Genomic DNA, 22,617 nt, shown 5'->3' with positions numbered 1-22,617 from the left:
TTGGTATTTAAACAACGGCTTATATACGCGACACTTTATCTATAGTCCATTCAAAGAAGTTTTGAACATACTTGATCTAAATTTATGACGTCAAGCGTCACAATGTTGCCATAACAACTATAAGTTTTAGTTCAGTTTGGCTTTGACGTACAACAAAATTCTAAATCTAAATAGTAAAATTTAAACAAAAATTATGTTATCAAATATAGTTTTTTAACATTATAGTAGATCTGATGAATATATTATCAAAGGACTTAAAACTACAATTAAATACACAGTTATAATAGTTTGTAGGTTAGAGCTCTTTTCCATACCACCTACGAGTTAGATTCCTAAGCACATTTTTTATGTAGTTGTATTCCCTGGAGGCCTAATCCACCTAATTAACAATTATATATCCAAATAATGTATTTTGCTCTCATTAGATAGTACATTTACCTTTCACACTCAGTTCTTGTGTCCTTGCAGTGTTTCTTTATAGATACATTTTGATATCACTGTATTTCTCCTTAGTTTGTTCTGTTAATACCTGTGTCTCGAGAAATAATACGCACTGATATAGAACCGCTTCGTGTCAGAAAGGTTTTTTTTTCGGCAAATATATTTCATTTTTTGAGATATTTTAGTGGCCATGCCCATACAGTAGAGCTGCAACACACTCAAAAATATTTTCAATAAAAATCGCTGCAAATTAATATTTAACAGTAAAAATGGTTACTTCTTCTAACGAATTTTACTGGCAAGATGGTCCTCCATTCCATTGTTCCTATTCAAAGTAACTAATTAGAGACGCAACCTGTTCTTTCTTCGGCTTCGGAATTTTTAATCAGAATAATAGTAAGCAAGGATTTGAAATTTATCAAATCAAGCAAATGATTAAAACGTTTGCCAGTTTATAACCTCTTATCACTATTGTTTTGAAGAATTTTGCATACGTTTAACAACCGGACGACTTTGGCAGGCTAGTTCGGTTACACGTTCGAACTTATCAGACAACATTGTTTTTTTTAACTAGAATAAAATGAGAAAGAATTTATTGTCTGATTCCAAAGCGAATTTACAAATTGCGGCAGTCAATGCATTAAACAGCTTTATGACGTATGTACGAAACTTCTTTGGATATACTACACACAGTATCAGTGTCGCCAGCATACAGAATGTACTGTATTGAATGGTGTCCATATTGGTATGTCTATCGTCTATATAAATTATTTTCGTTTCCATCTCGTCTTTTACATAGGGATTATTCATGTGTCTTATATTAACAATCCTTGTCTTATAAATTAACACAAGCACGTCTTCAAGCCTTAATAAGTTAAACAACTTCTTTGGAATATGCTCTTAATATAATTTCTGTAATAATTTACAACTTTGTCTGTTTTAAGCCTATTAAATATTCGGTGCTGTGTTATACATTTTTGATAAACCGTATGTTCCAATTTTCATATAGTGTTTGAAGTATTGAAGACTACGTGTTTTTACCGTATTATTGTTTATATTCTGTGTTATTGTTTAATTTTAATGCTAAATTTCAATTGCAGTTTACTTTTTTTCAACATTTATCGGTTCATTTTTTCTCGTTATTAGCAAGGTGTTTACTGAATTCTGTAGGAAAGGACACACATAATAATTTCTCCCTTTCTTGTGATTTTTTTAAATTATAATTCTTAGTGGTTTAACAACTTGCTCAGTGGGCAATAAACATTTCTTATGATTATAGTATATATATGACATGTAAAAAATCACTTCATTAAGTGATCTCTATTATAAATATTATACCAAATATATATGCTCTATAACGTTGCACATTTATTTGATTAGCGGGCACGTTTGGGTGCACTGAAACTCTTTTAAAATACTTAACAGATATTTTGAGTTACATTCATTATGGGTTCTAGAGGGATATCACATTTCATAACTTCATTAAATTTATAGTACAGAGTCTCGACAATAACACGCAACACTTTCGGAACCGCTGTGTGATGGCTATATTAGACTAGTTCCCTACACTTGGATTCCATTTAACCAAATAGGCTTAAGTATTGATTACTAATACCTTATTATCTAACGATAACTTGGATTTGCTCCTTATCAAACAATGCATTTGATATAGTCTTAGTTGTTTTCTTTTAGTAAGTATTTGTTTCTTCTAGGTTAGGCATCGGTCTAGATACGTACCGATATATTTAGCATCCTCAGCTTGGGAATGTTGACAATTATTGATATTCACTAGTGGGCATATTCTTCTAGACATTAATACATCATGCCTTTAGCCATAGTTTTATATTATCAAGGTATGCTTGAGTATTCTTTGATGATGTTATTGGATTTTTGTATGATTTTAAGATGGCTGTGTAGTCTGCATATGTTGTCACAGTAGTGATTTTTAAAGTCTTTAGGGTGTATTGAATGCAATTCAGTGAGTTCATCGTCTTATTTAATAGTGAAACTCCTATATGTGAGGTAATATTTTAGTAACTGACAATTTGGATGAGGGAGACTTTTTCTGATGCCCAGGAATGCAGTCAAACAATATTTTGGTATTTAGGTCAATAGTTATTTTGTTTACAAGTCTAAGCATTTGTTTTACAATCCGGTGCTTCTGGAGTAATCTTTACAGCACCTTTATGTTTAATTTCTTTAAAAAATTCGAGATTATCCGTAATAGCCTTATAGGCCGGTAATAGGTGACATCTCCTTGTGCATTTTCTGGTTTGACAAAGATTATTATCTTTGCTAACTTTGCTACGAAAATGATTCATTTGTATTATTGCGTTAAATATCAATTTTAATCATTTTACACCCTTCTCTAATAGTTGTAAATCTCTCATTATTAATTATTTACCTTCTCTAAATGTATTTTTTTCCATGTGGCAAGTCTATTTAGAGAGGAAAATTTATAATGCTGGCTATTTTATTGTCTTTGCCTTTAGATAGATGTGCAAATGTAAATTAAAAAATAAATAAATAATACAGTATGATATACTGATATTAAAAAATTAATAATTACATATATGATAAAATTGATGAGATTAAAAATAGCTATAAAATAATGAAGAATATAGCTACAAGTTCAAGATATTTTAAGATATATGCGACAAAGTACGTGACTCCGATGACAAGCTCAAACATTTTTGGACACGCAATGAAATATGATCCTCCTACTACTACTATGTCCTACTACTACTACTACTACTACTATACTACTACTACTATGTCCGTCTATACACTTCCTTGTAGCAAAGACCATAGAATGTTCTTATAATTATCAGTTTTATGTTTTATTTTTAAGCTTATTCTTTATGGTTAGAATCTACTGGTGCGTGCTTAATATGAAATTAATTACTTTGATTCTTGAGTTTTAATAAGATCTGTAATTATTAACGAGTGGCTACCGTTCTATTGTTATATTGAATAGGCTATATGAAAGGTAATCTTGCTGATGGTAATTTTCTTGATTGCGCGTTTGGACAACTCTGTTATTATAATACCTAAACATAGCATTTTATCACTCATGCTCACGTTTCCAGTGGAGGCTGGGAAGTTTGTATAAAGAAACTCCATCCTGTAGCTCGATTTGCTCTTATTTCTAGTGAGCGAAAACCCTTCGTTTCAATAGTTCTTCACAAATATTCAATAGTTTTTTATACATCTATTTTTACAATCGCCGATCTCCAATCACTTTAAATTTGCGCGGTATTTCGTTTGGCTCTAATCGTCTTCTTCGTACATCCTTTATGTCAGGTATATTTTATTATTTAATGTGTGCTTTTCGGTCTTGACTCTAAAAAATGTACTGTTCCAATATCTTGCCATTTCTATTTCTAGTTAAATATCCCGCATGCTCATTGCCGACAATCCCAGTCTGTGATACCAACCACATAAGGGTTGGTGATACGAGAATCTAATGGACAAGAATCTAAAGATTGTAAGGAGCCCATAGAGAATAAGGAGTATGTTTTATGATATGCGATTGTCGTGAAATCAAGAGGCTTGAGGATAGCAAGAAGTTCAGCAGACGAACCATTCAACATATTTCAGTTTGAATTAGTCCCTAATTACCAATTAAAAAATCAAAATATTTAAAGAAAATGATTAAGTTTAAAAAACCACTTGCACCGAAACGTAGGTCAAGTAACCAAGCCCCCATTTATTTATATTTATATTTAACACGCAAATCTACAAATATTGGGACACAGCTAACCTAAAAGATAAACATTAAGATTGTTACGCAGTCTAAAGATACTTCTAAATATGGAAGAAAACCATAAAAAAGGTTTAAAAATATAAAACTTCTTTCTGTACAATTACTTTTGTTTTATTTACTATATAAAATATTTTGAAAATATTAATTTTGCCACAGGATAATTACCGTAGAGGTATAACCAAACGAATGAATAATATCTATTATTTATTTTGTTATATCAATTACCGTACAATATATGTGTACATTATCCATTAGCGGCAAATAATGGACTGTATATTCTAAATTATAAGAACAGGTATGCGACGTAAAATAAATGGACAATGATGAGCATGAAAGTGACATGACAAAATTTACAATACTGGATCCAGGGCGCTCTATTCTATTTGCCAGTTTATAATTAAAAATGTAAACCAAAATCAAACGTTTACAAAAGATCCCGTACAAAGAACATTTGCAAATGTGAATTAGGTTTGCAATTGAATATAGAATCTACATAAAGGAAAATATAAATTGTGGTTTATATTTTGTCTATTGTTTCGAAATGTTGACATTCATGAGCGCGTATTTTGTTTCTATGTTTGAGTATATCTCAAAGCATCTGAACCTAAGATATCATTAAATTTCAGCGGAATGAACGCGGAAAGTTGAGATTAACTAAAGAACGTCAGCAGCAAATTAGCATGGGGTGCATTAGCATAAGCATTACGGGTCTAACATCAGATTATGACAGTAGACTTGCACTATAACCCAACTAATAATTATAATTTAAGAATATGACATATAGTCAGTCATAGACTCTATGACTGAAATATCCTAAAGAGAAATTAAATAAAAATACAAAATAACTGTTCTCCTCCATTGGTAACATTAAACAATTTAAACTAGAAAAAGTTAGAGCTATTAACCAGTTATATACACAAAATAATCAAAGCATTTCGGTATCGAATTTCTAACAGCTCCAATTTCTGGGATATATTGCAACAAAAAAAATTAATTGCTTTAAACCACAAGGATGTCACATATACCTTTTTAACTAAATTACCAAGATATTGGTATATATAGAACTATCTATTAATTGGCAATTACAAAACGACTTGGTGAACCAAAAATGCTCGAAGACAATCGAATAACTCAAAATAAATTCACTCAAAGAACTATCAAATAGCTTAGCTATCAATGAATCGAGTGTTTCCAGACGTTTACATCCGATGAGAAATATCCAAATCGTCTATTGACATTGCGTTTCATTGCTTTCCATATAAAAAAGAAAAGTTTTGTGTATCGTATTATGCCTGGCGATAAATGTGCAAGAAATCTTAGATTAATCCAAGAGAGACGAACAACGAAATGGTCGTAATATATTAATATGGTAAGACCATCAAGATGTAGTTTATTACGAGATTCAAAACGCAACTGAAACTGTTATTGCAGCTGTCTAAATTAAATTAAGTATTGTACAAAGGATCAGCATACTAACAGAGTCAAAGTCGTTCCCTCACATGACAACGCTCTGTGTCACGTTATAAGAGTGGTGAAGGATACAATATTACAGCTCAAATTGGAAGTTCTGATGGACTTAGTATACTCGCGAAAAAAACCGGAAAAATATAACTTTATAAATAAAACTTTATAGGCAATTTTGGAGAAATGTTTCGCGACGTCCAATATGTAGATGTCACTACCTTGAACCTATAACATGCTAAAAGCCGCGAAGGTAATTGTTTGATCATTTCGATTCATTTCTTTAAAGAAATATTTTGAGTAAGTAATTCCCTCAAAGTAATTCTTCAATTTTTTAATTAATAGCACTTATAAATAAACAACAAACGCACCATAGAATCGAAATGATCAATCAATTACCCTCGCGGCTTTTAGCATAGCGATTAAAACATGATATGCTTAAGGTTACTTTACCAACATAATTTGTAAATTTTTTTGGACCTATTAGTTCTTATGGATTCTGCAATATAGATTCTTCAACAAGCATGTGTGAAAAATCATTTGAAGCGCTCATTATAAGTTTAGATTTTCAGGTCAATCGCCTTTAGGAAATAGTGCAGAGGATGAACATATTCAGTTTGCTGATGTTATTATACCGATAAAAAACATTTTATGTTGTGCCATAGCATTTATTTGAGGTTATTTGAAAATTAATGAGTAACTCAGCAGATTGAAAAATTGAGACTGATTTCATATTGAGCATATTACCTCATGCCCAGACTCCAACGAAATTGTTTCATTATATGGCTGGTAGGTCTTTGACATATTTTATTTTAATCCACGATATTGCCACGTCTATAATATAAAACAATTTTTGTGAGATATCGTAAAAATGTAAACCTAAAAACCTTTAATTGCACAGTACATAATCATTCTCCAGATAAAATATTAACAAGTTGCGCCATATAGTTTTGGCTTAAACAAGTAAATAGAATTTTAAAGGAACGGGAATAGGGAAAAAAATGGGAAATAGGGGAAAATCTCAAAGGTTATTTTCAGTATTATAAACAAATTGATGAAATTGATGAAAAAGGGAAGATACAGAGGAGAAAACTTTTAATTGTGTTTACCATTAATTGCGTTTATTTATTTTTATATCATATATTTTATTTATTTTATTATATATATATTATTATTATCATAATATATTTTATTATATTAAATTTATTTTTATTTTATATTATATTATTATTATATTTATATTTTTATAGAATTTTATTTAATTATTTTCTAAAATTAGATTGTATTTTATTTAAATTTCATTGGTCAATGAAACGTGACATTAGAGCTGTCACATGCTACACTATGTGACAAACTTAATCAAAGAACCATTCAAACCTCTTCACAGCAAAATGTTATCTTTACAGGTGTCTATAATGGAGAGTTAAATTTACCAATCAAGTTTTATTTTTTCGTTTTCTAGATTGACCCGCTAGAACCAAATGGTCTTCGGCTGATGTCGCTTCAGGTTCGGGATATGTTTGTTTCGCGGGCGACAGAGACCCTAGGTTACAACTGGGACTGCCGTAGTTTGTTTACTACTGTTATCGTGACTGAGCATGTTTATAAAACTTTTCACAAACGGGATGCCTGATTCGAGGTGTGTGTTGACGTTCCTCATAAACCGTGGAGCTCTGAGTAACGCACGGACTTTTTTGGATTGGAACACTTGGAGCAGTTCAAGTTGTCTCTCCGAGACATAATTAAGGCAGATTGGACGGACTAGCATTTTATACAGCGTCGCTTTCTGTGGGATTGGGAGTTTGTTTTTTCTGCAGAGTAAAAGAATCCATTTCTTTTGCAAATGGCGTGCTGGATTTGGGCAGACCATTGAAATCTGCGGTTGAACTGGAGACCGAGGTATGAGACTTTCTGGAGCCAAGGGATAGGGACTTTGTCGATTTGGAGGCGCGAAACTCCTTCTTGCGATGGAACAGAATAGCCTTTTGCTCGGGTTAATCTGAAGCCGCCAGAATTTGTACGACGTTATCGCTTGGTTCAATTGTACTTGGAGTCTATTGCGGATTGCGTCGGGACAGTAACCGGTTGTGAAGAAAGCGGTATCATCTGCATAAAATGCTGTGTGGGAAAGTTTGTAGAGCGGGAAATCAGCCATATAAAGATTGAATAGGGCTGGGGCTAATGGAGCGCCTTGCGGTACTCCTGCGGAGATTTGTTTAAGAGAGGAGACTGCGTCACCGATCCTCACTTGAAAGGAGCTACTACCCAAGTATGAATCTATCAGGGATATTAGGTCATTCGGTAGACCTAATTTTTTAGTTTTAAATATTGGGCCGTGGTGCCATACTTGGTCGAAAGCTTTGGAGACATCTAAGAATATGGCTACTGTTTTTCGACCTTTTATCATTGCCTCGTGGATAGTTGCTGCGACGCGGGCAGCTTGATGAAGGCATGAATGTTTAGCACGGAATTGTTCGTTTGGAATTATGTGATGAGCGTCTGTGAAATCGTTTAAGGCGTTTAATATCGCCTTTTTGGGAAGTTTGGAGAGTGAACTAATCAGACTGATTGGCCTGTAGTCAGAAGGGTTAGACTTGGCTTTTTTTTTAGGAATAACAGCGACAAGCGCATGTTTCCAGGACTTTGGGAAATGCTTTAACCTCAGGATGGAGTTGATTATGTTGGCAAGTTCAGATAGTTGCTTGATGGTGAGGTTTTTTAGATGGTTTATTGTTATACCATCAGTGCCTGGAGCTTTTTTGGAGGACAGACATTTTATGGAGAGCTGAAGGTCTCTGGGAGAGACTAGGCTCTTCAGAAGATGAACTGACTGGAAATCTTTCCTCTTTAGAGAGGGGATAGTGTCATTTATGATGGATAATGTCTGTCGGGGTGGGTCCAGAGATGGATTGCATTTCATTTGATTTTCGAACGCGTTTGCGAGGACCTTAGCTTTTTCTGGATTTGTGACGGCGATTTCCGTAGAGGAATCAGCCTTCAGAGGGGTTATTGTGTTCGAATTTTTCCCCATTACGCTTTTGGCGGCGCGCCAGAAGTCATTTACCAATTAAGTTAGTTGAATGGGCGATTATAACCAATCTAGATGTTGGACGTAGCGAAATTTTTCTCCAGAGACCCCTATTGAGTATTCCCTCTACTACTCTATGCATATACCTTAATACCTTCTGATTAAAACTTCTTCAGATTAATGCAGCAGGGCTCCGAGAGTACACGGTTTCAAAATGTTGAATAATTGTGAAAATGAATCTTTTTATCGTGGCTAGATCACTACCAAACCAACATCGTTATTTCAAAACGGTATAACCAATTTTACCAGAGCCGGCTTGGTTGGCGCAGTGGTAAACGCGACAGGACGGTCCACCTACTGTTGCGATAGTCGCGGGTTCGAATCCTGCTGGGTTATGGTCGTGAATTTATGTTTGTGATTGTTTAATATTTGTTATTCTCATGGGCAAAAGTACAAAATCCAATAAGGAAAATGATTCCAGTCACGCCAGTATCCAGGCTAGGTAAAACCGGATGTCTTCTGGGATGATTTCTAAGTTGGTCACTCGTCAGTCAGTAGGCTTAATGCCGAGGACCATGGTTCGGAGCCCTAGTTAAGCTGTAGGTCCAGTCCAGATAAACCCCTAGTTGGTAAAAGGAGAAAAAAATTACCAGAAAAAATATTAAAAATTGTAGAATGCGATCGAAAATATTTTTATTAATATATTTTCTACCGTTTCTTTTTTTCAATAAAAGCATTTTCAGGTTAAAAAAATGATCCTTTTTTTTATTATACTCATTTGGCATCTCAGGCCTACGGCCAGGTAAGCTAGTATAAAATAAAATAATTAATTCAGATTAATTGAGAATTAATAATCAGACAACCAAAACGACTATAACTATACCACTATATATTATGAAAGCAGAACGAAGAAGAATTAAAATAATAAAGCAACAACCAATTGACTGCAATAGGTGAACAAAAAAATGAATGAATATTTCCTTAAAATTAAATTAAAAACGCTGTTCTTAAATTTCAAAATTCATTCGTTAAATCACATCGTTGCAGTAAAAACTCGTTTTTTCGTCGAGAAAAAAAATATCACTCCTGCTAAAAAATAAATACTTTCTTAGTTAAGAAGTTCCATCTTAAGGTTTTTATTACTTTTTCCCCGCTCCACCCCAATTTAAATTTTAAACATGACGTATAAGGGTGGCATAATATGCTTCGAAATTTCGGAATATTTCCAAGTTATTCGCGAAAAATGTGAATATTAAGAGCCAAGGAAAATATACGCGTCTTAACTGAGAGAATTATTGATGTTGTTTTTGAATATTTCCGGGCATTTCCTAGATTGTCAACTCAACAAAAGAATTTTAATATCACTGCATAATTTAATTTATAATCTAAATTGTACCCATGAAAATTGAGATTAAATTCTCATAGGACTAACATTGATATGGAATGCTAAAAAACTAACACTCTGTTTAATCTGTTATATAACAAGCTGTACACATAGATATCTTAGATTTAAATTCGAGAAAAGGTGCGTATTTTGAGATTATCCAAATGTTAGATGTCTGCATAAAAAAATATGACCTGGAAAATAGAACAAAGGGATAGTTTAAATTGACAAGGCCCATTGAATACAGCAGGTGAGTTGGAACTTTTCACTTAAGAATATCCATGTATGTTTTCATAAAACTACAATAACATTTATGTTTGTTATAATGACTATGATATCTGGTTAAATGTTTAATTCAACCGTACCAATTCCAATGACTTAAGATCACCCGTGACGATTTCTTCGGTTTTCTGACTATTTTTTTATTCCATGCTTTATTTCAATAGAGAATAACATCAAAAGTGTTACGTTTAGATATTTTGTTTTGTGAAAATGAATTCAAAAAGCACCCACACTTAACAATTATTTGTTTTCGCTGACTGAGGAAACGCTGAATCCATTTAGATCCAAACTTTTTGTAACCAAACTATATATTTTTTACTCTTCTCTCGGAATTGTACACACAAAACTATTGACAGTTGGCATCTCAGAGACAATCAATCAAATACATCGAATAACTGTGCATTAACCCACTGGTAATTAAAAAAGGTTATAACCTTTTGTCTGCATGATGGACTAACAAATCAGTTGGCTTCCGACAGCTAATAAAACATCTTTAAATTGAACGAGAAGTATAGTCACTGAAGCAACAGCTTTGAAACATTACTTTTTCACAATATTATACAGATTTTCTATAAAAAGCAAACAGCAGCTTCATCAAAAAATATTTTTTTAGATTTTTAGATACACGTCCTAAAATTTTTGTATTTTTCACCCAAGATGATTCCTTTACCACTCCTTAGTTAATAGGATATTCTCATCATTCGATGTGTTATATTTGCTATAATGAAATACCGTTACCGTTTCCAGCAACAGTGGGACAAATAGACTGAAAGTGGGACAGTTACATTATCTATGCCATTTTAAGAATTTTTTATGTAAAAATGTACATTTAAAATCCAAATTTCAACTACATTTAAAAAATGTATAAGAGATATTAATAACAAAATTCTAGCGAAGATTCATTTAAAAATTTTGACGTATAATATATTTCTATAGGCTTTTAAAATAATCTATAAATGTTACATAACAGATGTAGAACCGACAATCTAAAAAGCCAATACGGTTCGGTTCTGAAACTGTTTCTATTCGAGAAATCGGATATGCATTTAGTCGATTTTGTTTGCCGAAAAGGGTTAATATCCGGATACCCTTGAGTCTATTTTGCTTTGAAATATGTATGAAACATGTAGATCTAAAAATACATAGTCAGAGTGACTTGTGTTGGGCTGAGTTTGTAAAGTATAGTGTAAGAAGTCAAACAAGTTCGTTAGTTTATGAAATATTGAAATATATTGAAAATTAAATGACTGATAATGAATTGAAACATCATTCGATTGAAGTCAGTCATTGGATTTCATTATTAGTGTTACTAATAATGCTAATAACTAATTTAAATATTATTTGGTATAAGAAAAGGGTGGTGAAAATAATTTACGTTTATTTTATGCCAACTAATTCTCATAAATTTCAAATATAAACTCCCACCACCTATTATGATATATAATATAAAATCATGTCAACAGTTATATAAGTTATTATCTGCAAAACTTAAGAAATAAGAGTTAATGTTCCAGAGTATGCTTATGTTAGCATTTGCTAATGATGAAGATATTGAACACAGTCTTCAACATAACGCAAATATGTTACGGTAGAAGTTGTCTAGATTAAAGGATCAGTTAATTCTGCAATACAAAAAGTGTCAAGCAATTGAACGTAGATAAAAATACTGTACTAAAAAGCCAAGATATGTCAAGTGTGGCAAATATATCACATCTAATAGTCAAAAATCAGATATTCAGAAACCAAAATGCCTAGATGTTATCCTTTTGAAAAAAAAAATTAAATAGCACTGTTGAAATTATGACTCGAAATGCTAATGAATTTCAGGAAAATGATCAGCCAAAGCTGCAAGGTACAAACAGTTTTTTTATCTGGGAATTAAACATAAATTAAATAATGAAATTAAATAAAAGGAATGAAAACCAAGGGTAGAGAAATAGACCAATTATTTGCAAATTGAAAAACCTATAACTACAGTCAGATCATTGACCGATTGTGCTTTAAGCAAGTGCATCATATCAAATCCAAGTAATTGCTGCCTGGTTAATAGAAGAACCGATCGCATTTGTTTTGAAGTGGCATTAGAAGTAAAAATCAACTTGGGAGAGCGGATACAGGAGAAATGATATTATTCCAGAGCTCAGCAAGATAAAACTAGGCTGAATAAGCTTACATTCAAAATCGAGACATAAAATTAAACAATTAAAAAATGACATATCGAGTGAATTTAAGCGTGGACTTGCGAATAATGCTAGCGCTAAAAATTGGCTGTGGGGAGCTACCAGAAATTTAAAACATAAATGACAGAATCATTACCCATTAAAATTATATGCACCATTGGATAGGAAAAGATGAAAATTCCATTTGTCACATTGACCGCAAAAAAGGCTCTTGGGTTTAATCTCATTTCTGAGAAAATAAGGAACTTCCAAGATAAGCTCTAAATAATACAGTCCAGTCCTTTATCTTCTGTACACTCGGGACTTACACACACTCAATAAAAATGCTTTTGCTACATTTGAAAATGACATTTCAATTCAGGCCATTGGAGATGAATCAATCGAAAAATTACAAACAGCTATTGCTGAAATAAGATGTTATACAGAATAGCGTAATATATAAAAGAATGCATCGAAGTTAATAAAAATAATTCAGTTCTCCAACAAAATAATCAAGAACTAGCCAGTACATATAAATCAGCAAGTACAGCCAGATACCTTTACAGGATCCTTGATATTAAACTAAGGTGGAAGTTACGATAAAATATGAAGAACTCCAGTTGAAATATAAAAAAATATACTGATTATTGGGTACATATTTAGCGCTAAGTCATTATATAATTAGCTATTGCTCTACCATCGCGCCTAAAAATCTATGTGGGCATATGATGTTCAAGCATGGGGTTTGTACCATCCAAAACAAAAGAAATATTATACAAAGATTTCAAAAGAAAGCACTACAAGGTGTTGTTGATGCTCCATGGTACACTCATAAAGATAATATAGAGAGTAAAACCATTCGATCTAGTTCAGCGAAATTCTAAGTAACTCGGTGCACATAACACACATGCACATGGTAATTTTAAAACCGTATCAAATTAGGATAAAAACAAATAATATTTTTCTTATTATATTCGTATTGCTATTCGTATTATATAGCAGATTGCTATAATAAATAATATTTTTACAAAAATATCAAATATTAATTAATTGTACACCTATATAGGCCATTTTAGTATGTGACCTTTTGCTAATTTTCTGGTAAAATAATAAATTCGTCACTGCATAACTATCAAAATTTCTGGGCTGAAAAACTAAAACATGTAATTTTAACAGGCTCATATTAAGCTCACTTTACACAATTTAAAGACAGTTTTGTATAAATGGGAGCAAATAATAATCGGACATATAGGAGTAGGTGCATTAAACCAGTAGCTCTCAATTGGTCTCGAATCGCTAAATTTGTATATGGTCTAACATTATCGTGAGGATGCTTTTATGTTGATCATTTTTTAGAGCGCCTGCTTAAGATATTTTACAGCAGTTTTAAGTTACAACAGCGAATCACGAAATGTTTACTTGATCTATTAAATTGTTTATTTTTTATTCGTCGTATTGAGCTTCTTTTGGTATCCATACTTACGTAAATGGTTCAAAACGGTTTTATCGCCGATGCTAAGATTGTTTGTGATATCATCAGGTAAAACATTCATCACTATCATAAGTATTTCTAGAACTGCAAACCGGATCTAACACTGGCGTCCACTCTAACATTCATATTCATAAACCGCACTTAACGATTGAGGATTTTGACAGAGTAAACGAATGACGCAACCTTTATATCCAAAATATTCTATGATTGTCAAACGAATTATTATACGGAACATCATCATCACCAACCAGTAGGCCGTTACTGGCGCAGCAGAGACTAGAATATTCTTCACTAAATCTTTCCTCAATTGGAGGTCGGCTGAAGCTTTTCTGGTCTCAGACAATGTTAGTCGCCTTTTTATAACATCGCTTTCTATGATCTAGGTCCATGTTTTTCTCGAGAGTGTTCACTGTATCTTCTATGTAAAAGGTCGATTTTTCCACAGAAGTATGTGAGAAATTCCATACCCAAACCGTTGTAATCTGCGTCTTCGAATTTGTTCCTCAAATGTTATCTGACTGTCGCATCTTATACGAATGAGCTTATTCTAATACGATCTCAGAGAGTCACACGCAAAATTTGCCTTAAGTATTGCATTTGAAATACAATAAGCGTACTGATGTTAGACTGTAAATGTGTCCAAGTCTCGGAGCTATACAGATAGATTAGCAAGGTAAGTGTTCGAAAAATACAGATTCTTAACTGTAATATTACCTCTCTTCCTCTAACTGGATCCCATTAAGATTTTCAATAGCAGGCGATCTAATAATTGTCAATGTTATGGTTGTTTTCATCATATTTTCATTTTCAAGCCATATCGATCTGTAATGTGACTTATCGCATGAAAACATCTAGAAACTCCCACATTTGCAATGCAACATATCATCAAGAAACATTATATCGGTCAAGGAGTTCGTAGTTTGTAGCGTCATGTTAAACGCCATATTTTTTTTTAAAATGTGTTCACATAATTTTATCTACTACTACGTTGAGAAGTAGTGAAGACATGACATCTTGTTCACGAAAAATGGTTCGGACCTCAAATGAATTTGACAAATCATTCCGCACTCCCATTCAGGCATTGGAATCATCGCAAGACCACCAAAAAAATGTAACAACTTTTAAAGAAGAGTTTCTAAATTAACTAGCGTAATATCAATCTCTGGCGGAGTTGCTAAACCCTGTGAAATCTATCCACCGCTCGACACACTTGAGTCGTGTGACTTTGCGAAGATTCCGTCTGCTTTATGAATGCCGTCATTGGTAATTCTACTTGAACCGCTCAATCCCACATGTATCCGGTATAACATCCAATATTCAAGTTTCGGGGCAGCAAATCAAATCGGCGGTCACACCATTCGAATAGGCTTCTGATTCTAGTTTTAGTAGTTTTAGTAATACTAGTAATATCTTTCTTTAATTTTCGGTATTTCCCTAGATCGGTTATATTTTCTCCTTTGATCTTCTACCGTATATAGACATTCATCGGATATCTAGAGCTATGTTTCATACCAAGCAAGCAGGCATAGTCTAGTATACTCTTTTACACCAATATATTTATCGTTTAAATTGTCTAGTGCCTGGAACTAATTTGATGTTCTTATTTGAAACTTCTGATATTTTGGAGGATTTCTGGACTTGCACTTGCACTGGGAGATTTTGATGCGGTCTACAATCAGACCCAAGCATTGCCTTTACATCGTTAAGCACCGATCTAAACCGTGAGTTAATAAGAGTATAACGCATATCCACTGAATTAATGCCTCCTAAATGCATTCTCCTATTTTATTAGGCAAATGACAGTAAACGTAAACCATTTTCATTAATTTCTCCATAACCAAATTTTCCTAAAACCTCTTCCCAACCAGTATTTGCTGAGCCTATGTGTGTAACAAAATTATACAGATCGAAATTGCTTTTTTCCTAACGGTATGTTTTGCTAAATATTTCACGTGCACTATAGATATGTAGATCCATAATTTACAAGAATATGATCGCAATAACACGCCGATTCTATTTATATTCAAGTATTTTATTTAAAATTTAGATTCGGACCAACGACGGGTTTTTAATTTGCATTTTAAGTTTTCCAGAAACATTTTATTATATTATATGTTGTACGTATTTTATTCCAGAACAGAAAGCTTATTATTTCGCGAGGCCATAAAATATTATCCGTAATGTCGCTATAAATTTAATTTTCCAGCTAAATCTCAAATAAACTATGAGCTATGAATACTCATAAATACAACTGTACAAATCTATTGATTTATAAAATTGTTGTTTATTATATTTTAATTTTGATTGTTAGAGGAAAAACAAATATTAATTAAATAGTTACCTTTTTTATAAATACACATTTCATTATATCTAAAACGTTGCGAGCATCTTTAATTGTAAACTCACGTTAATTAATTTTAATTTATTCTTCCTCGCCTTCTTGCGCTTCTTCATAACAACTCATCGGATATGTCGCATCTTAGGAAATTCTGTGAGTGGAAAGTCAACGTTCCCAGCAAGGATCTTTAAATCCACGCTTTCTGAAGAAATTTCCGATAATTATTCACTGATTTGATTCCAAGCTTGGACATTCATCCATATTTTGGTTTGTAACACGTCTTCCTTTCAATAGTACATTTTGAAGCTTTGAGTGATGTATTGGTCTTATGGTTGAAATTTCGTTGAAGTGACGTTTACGAATAAGTTCTTTAATTTTATATTTTTATATTAAGAATGTCTCCATGTACAATGCAATTATAGAAAAATATAAACACTCCTTTTCATCTCTCTATTGAAATTTAAATATACATTCAGGCCAAAAGCATCACAGGTTATCAAAGCCTTAATATTCGAATGTGTGCTCTGTTGGTACATTATTGACATTTGTGACGCATCGTGCTATTCTGTATTACCAATGAGGAGTGGTTTAAGTATGTATATCCCCAATATTTGTTCCCAATTCACCTGTTTAACAATATTAGACGAAGTTTGATGTTTTGCCGACCATGACACTTATATACTGACGAATATTTATATCCTAATTAATAATTAAAAATTACTATAAAGAGGTTTTCGATAAATGTATTCATAATGTAAAGATATATTTTTTATTAGTTATTACAGGGCAGTTCGAAAAATTAGTTAGGTGGAGGTATTTGTAATATTTAGGGCCTTTAAAATAAAATTATACTCTAGAAGGTAATATAGTATTATATGTATATATTTTTTCATACTTCTTTTAATTTCAATTTCCAAACCATATCCCAATTGTCAGGCCAAAATTGTTAATGCTATGTCTACCGATATTAATTGAACAGATTGAATCGTCTCCAGCATATGAAAGTACATAGATATCCTCTAGACGTTCCAGAATAAAGTGTTGCGAGTCATTGTTGATGTCCCATGTTACGTGTCCAACAAACTGATTCAGCGCGATATCCCCATAGAACCCATAACGAGTGTGATTCAGAGTGTAGTGCGAAGTACTCTGAAAGACTATTAGTGCATCCCAATGCAGTCGCCAAACAGTTAAATGTGCGCTATGACAGTGAAGTGAATAGGCTCAAATGCAAACTACAATACGAATTGATTAATAGACACATAGAGTAAGATTTAATAATCTCTAGAACAAGCTAGAATAATTTTTAAAATATACAAAATTTTCAGCAAAATATTGAGACGGATTAAAGAAGTCTGGCCCACGTTCTCGGGCTACGACAAAAAGATTTTTTGGTAAATTATTATACTATTAACATTATAAGTTCAAATTGTTATTGTATTTTTAAAACTAACAAAATGCGAACATTTGCAAAAACGAGAACCTACTTCTAAAAACTACCTACAATTACATATTTGCTACATCATATTCGCAATAATTCAAACTCTTTGACTGAGCTGTTCTCACACATTAAAAAATTAAAGGAAATCATTAGCCATTCAATTGACTTTTTTAAGTCATCGAATGGGGCCACAGGACTGGTACATTTTAAATCATAAAAAAGCTTAGGTTATAGCTAATGCTAATAGTAGCTTAATTACTGATGATGAAAAAACAACTTTCTTTGTGGGGGATTATTGCGTTTGTGAGTACCTTTTTGAACTAGCAAGACACGTCAAAATACCGTAGTAAATTTCCTTTTAAGTGATCATATGAAATTAAATACCAAGTCCTGTTTAACACAAACTCGTAATTCCCCGTTGAATTCATTTTATTCTCAAAGTTTTGATAGGCATTTGGTTACTGTGACGGTATATATTTTTAGCTAAATTGACCATCGTCAAACGACCAAGGGTCGCATATGGTCGTTGGTTTAAGCGAATTTAACTTTTTATGTGTCTCTATTTTTATCTTGTTTCTGCCTTTGGGTGTAATACGTAGTAGCAACATGCGTAAAATGACCCTCTTTTATATCAGACCTTTTTACTTTAATAATTATGTTTTTATGTGTTGTTTTTTTATCTATTTAATAAGACTGTTTCTTGTATTATCGAGAATATTAACCTAGTTCTGTTAAGAATACATTATTGAATAATTTTATAATCAAGGAATTTCTAAAATTATACTTATATATATTCTGGTCTGTATCTACTGTCGATTAACATCAGATTTGTTGAATTGTACTCTTATTATATATTTTTCTCCTCCCTAAAAGAGGGGAAAGATTTTTGGAATTGAAATACCGGAATTCAGTATGTAATAATATAGCCAGTTTCTTCAATAAATATACCTAATCGTAACCCTGTTTAAATTCTACATGGCTACTATTGTCATATTACAGTGAAATTATAAATTTTACAAATGGAATAGACGCTTACTTAATCAGCCAATCCCTGCACAACCGGTGATGTTATCACAGTATTATTTAACAGGTCAAGTCCTTTGAAATCCCACATTGAAAAGTCCTCGGCCTGACACATAGATGGCGCTTCTAGAACTAAATACAATCTCAAAAGATACATGTATAAATTTAACAGCTGTCAGATCATTATTTTGTGAATTATAACATTTTGAGTGAAGCAACTTTTGTTATTGTGAAAGAAATGGATAAAAAGGAATTTCGCGTGTTGATAAAATATTGTTTTTTGAAGTAAAAAAAAATAGCTGAAGCAAAAACTTGGCTTGTTGCCGAGTTTCTGGACATTTCCCCTGGAAAATGCACCATCAAGGATTGGTATGCTAAGTTTAGACGAGATGAAATGAGCACAGAAGACTATTAACGCAGTGGGCGCCCAAAAGAGGTTGTTACCGACGAAAACATCCACAAAATGATTTTGAATAACCGAAAATGGAAATTGAATAAAATAGCAGACACTATAAAGATATCAACTGAATGCGTACATCAATCATTCACGAATATTTGGGTATGAGAAAGCTCTGTGCAAAGTAGGTGCCGCGCGAGCTCACTTTTGACCAAATACAAGGACGAGTTGATGATTCGGAGCAGTGTTTGAAGATGATCAAGCGAAATAAACCCGAGTTTTTGCGTCGATATGTGACAATGGATGAAACATGGCTCCATCGTTTCACTCCGAAGTCCAATCGACAGTCATCCAAGTGGACTGCACACGATGAATCCGCCCCAAATCGTGGGAAAAGGCAACAGTCGGCTGGCAAGATTATGGCGTCCGTATTTTGGGATGCGCATGGAATAATTTTCATTTGACTACCTTGAAAAAGGAAGAACCATCAACAGCGACTATTACATAGCGTCCATAACATTTCAAATATTTACACGTTATATTGAAGGAACGAAGGAGTATGAGATTTTATATATAGTCCTTCCAATAAAATAGTCAATGCACATCATCAATATTTATTATGTCACGATATCACTATGTTGCCGAATCAAATTTGAGTTTTGGTTCATTTCGACACTGACATATAATGCTAATGTGAATAATAAAAAACAATGAAACAAAAATAACGTTATTGAAGGACTTAAATTACAGTTCATTGAACAGCCACAATAGTTTGATGGTTAGAGTTGTTTTATTATATTTACATTGAACATATAACATATAACATAGTGGTATCCTTTGGAGGACTAGCCGAATTATTTAATAATTGTATATCCAAGCAACGTATTTTATGTTAATTAGGGAGCATTTATCTTTTTACGTCCTCTTTCTAATCATTTTTTATATATTTCTTCTTTCCTTCGTTCCTATGTTTCCTTATAAAATCATATCGATGTCACTCTATTACTCCTTAGTTCTAGTGATTGTACATGACGTGTAGATTCTTTCTTTTCGGTGAAAATTGTTTCCATTTTTGATAGTTTGGAACATCATCTAGAGGTTTGTCAAAATAAGCAACAAAACAACGTTTGTCGATTTATAGCCTCTCATTATAATCATTAATGTTTTAAATAATTTCGATCAGTACCAATAGAAATCGAATTTTATAGGTCGATTCCCTTACATCTTCCGACGTACCACGCAGTATTCTGTCTTTTTTAACTATACTATATTATATTTTCACAAACTTGAATTTGGTAGTACATTCGACGTCATCTATGACCTGCATTGCATGACGTGGCGATCGGCTGCAACTGTTGTGGCTTCGGACTATATTATAGTCCCCTATATTTCAGATCACTTTACATGATACTGATCACGTTCCCTGTGGCAGCTGTTCGCTGCATCTTCATTCGTTCAATTTTCATATGGCAGATATGCACAAAGTATTCTAATCTGCATCTGATTATTTATTGTTTAATTAATTAATATTTATTAAATTGGTCACCGTCCATAACTACCACAATAATTGCAACTTCATTAACTGTTTATATATTTTATCTTAACACCTGCTCTCCAATGGAACTTTGTCTAGTTTAATGATAGTAACTTGTTTGTTTTATTGTAACCTATTAGAAATTGTGCTGAACAACTAAATCAATTGTTTATAAATTTGCAAAAACATCGACAACAGTTTCACAATTTCTGTTTTCTTTATCTGTTCAATATAGTTGTGTAAACAGCGTGTGTTAATTGATTACTTCTCTTAACCCATAAAATAGATTTGCAAAAATTTTCTATCGGCATCAGGCATTGAATCAAAGTACTGATTTGTACAAAACACTTGTCTTTGAATCTTGAGTGTTGATTCAAAATTACGACCATCTTCATTGTTAATGTTTTTTGTTGCCCATTTGGAAGCAAGAATTAAATTTACGAAATTAACGCAAACACAATTTCGATTAAGGTGTAGCTCCAGCTAATGGTATTTACAATGGTTCTGGTGACATATTCAATAATGAAATAAAACTTTTCCTGATACGTAGCAGAAACCAACCGAGTTGTCTTTGTATTTAAAAGTATGACGAAGTTTGGATTTCTTTCCATATTGCCTATGACGGACTTGCACATATAACTTAATAGTCTGTTTCGGTGACATACTCGAACGTGGTGTGCCCTTTATTGTCTTAATCGAATAACTCGAAGACTTTTGTTGTGCTGTTCTCGAGTTTCATTCACACATGTATTTACTTAATTAACTCGATCTCTTAAATTTACATTATCCATCAAGTGTTCTTCTGTAGTTCTATTTAACGGATAGTTAGAGATTATTAATGCATTATGTGTACGAAGAACAATATTCCTTGTATATCCTCGAAGATATTTTGTTTTAATTAGCGTTGGGAACTTTGGACTGAAATTGACTCTCGACTGTTTTTAGTTCGACTGATTTTACTACTTTTTACTAGTGACTGTTTTGGTCGCTATTTTCGACTGATTTTTAACATTCTGGCTGTCGTGTGTCGCCCTAGCCGCGACCTTGAGAAAAATATGCCGAATTTAGGCTTATATAGATTTATATGTTATTTACATAGTTTTATGATATTTTTGGTAGTTTGCCTGTAAATAACAATATATTGTATAATACTATAGCAGCATTTTGGAACGTTATTTTTCAAGATTGTTAATGTAATAAGGTAAATAAATAAAATTGTGAATGATAAATAGTAAAATACTTTTGACTATTTTTATGGCATTAATAGATAATTTCTTTTGAATGACTTCTTCGTTTCGATCTAACACTTTCGATATTTGTTCAAGTCTTCTGATTGTCAAAACATTTTTCCTAAAATCTTGGAAACTAAATTTAGATTCGAGAAGTTCCAGAAATTGAATCGATTCGGAAAGATTTGAAGAAGTTTTTACAGTAGCAGTAAAATTTTGTAAAAAATATTAACCGTAAAGAGGTGATATACTATATTCAATATTTATACTAAACATGTCTAATAAATACATTTTTTGATAGGAAAACTCTTCTTTAATACTGAAGAATTTATTTTCTTGGCTATTAAAACATACAAGAAAATAATGACGGTTGCCACACTTTTTAGTTAAGAATTATTTTATCAGCAAATAAGGCAGAGAAATCTTTTTTACTATCTATTTTTATTATTTTAGAACTTTTTAGTAGCATGATGCATGCAGCTAAACGTTCTATAGTTTGAGAATATTTTAAAAGATAATCCTCAACTTCTGCTATCTGCAATCCTCGATTTAAAGAATCAATATTTAGTACTACAAATAATGCTGAGGCGATACAAGAAATTATCACAAAAGAAATATATTCAGGATGTATTTGATCTAAAG

General features: G+C 32.5%; 1 protein-coding gene across 1 annotated transcript in view; it reads left to right on the top strand.

Moving 5' to 3' along the window:
• The window catches only part of LOC143190135 (potassium channel subfamily K member 18), a 447,462-nt gene that overhangs the window by 254,322 nt on the left and 170,523 nt on the right, over positions 1 to 22,617 (top strand). The gene's annotated exons all lie outside the window — the stretch shown is intronic.

The sequence above is a fragment of the Rhynchophorus ferrugineus genome, unplaced genomic scaffold (genome assembly GCF_030347505.1).
Source record: "Rhynchophorus ferrugineus isolate W39M unplaced genomic scaffold, kcgeb_rfMv2 rfM1, whole genome shotgun sequence".
Taxonomy (NCBI): domain Eukaryota; kingdom Metazoa; phylum Arthropoda; class Insecta; order Coleoptera; family Curculionidae; genus Rhynchophorus; species Rhynchophorus ferrugineus.
Note: the sequence above shows the minus strand (reverse complement) of the source record. Positions and strands in the feature narration are given on the sequence as shown.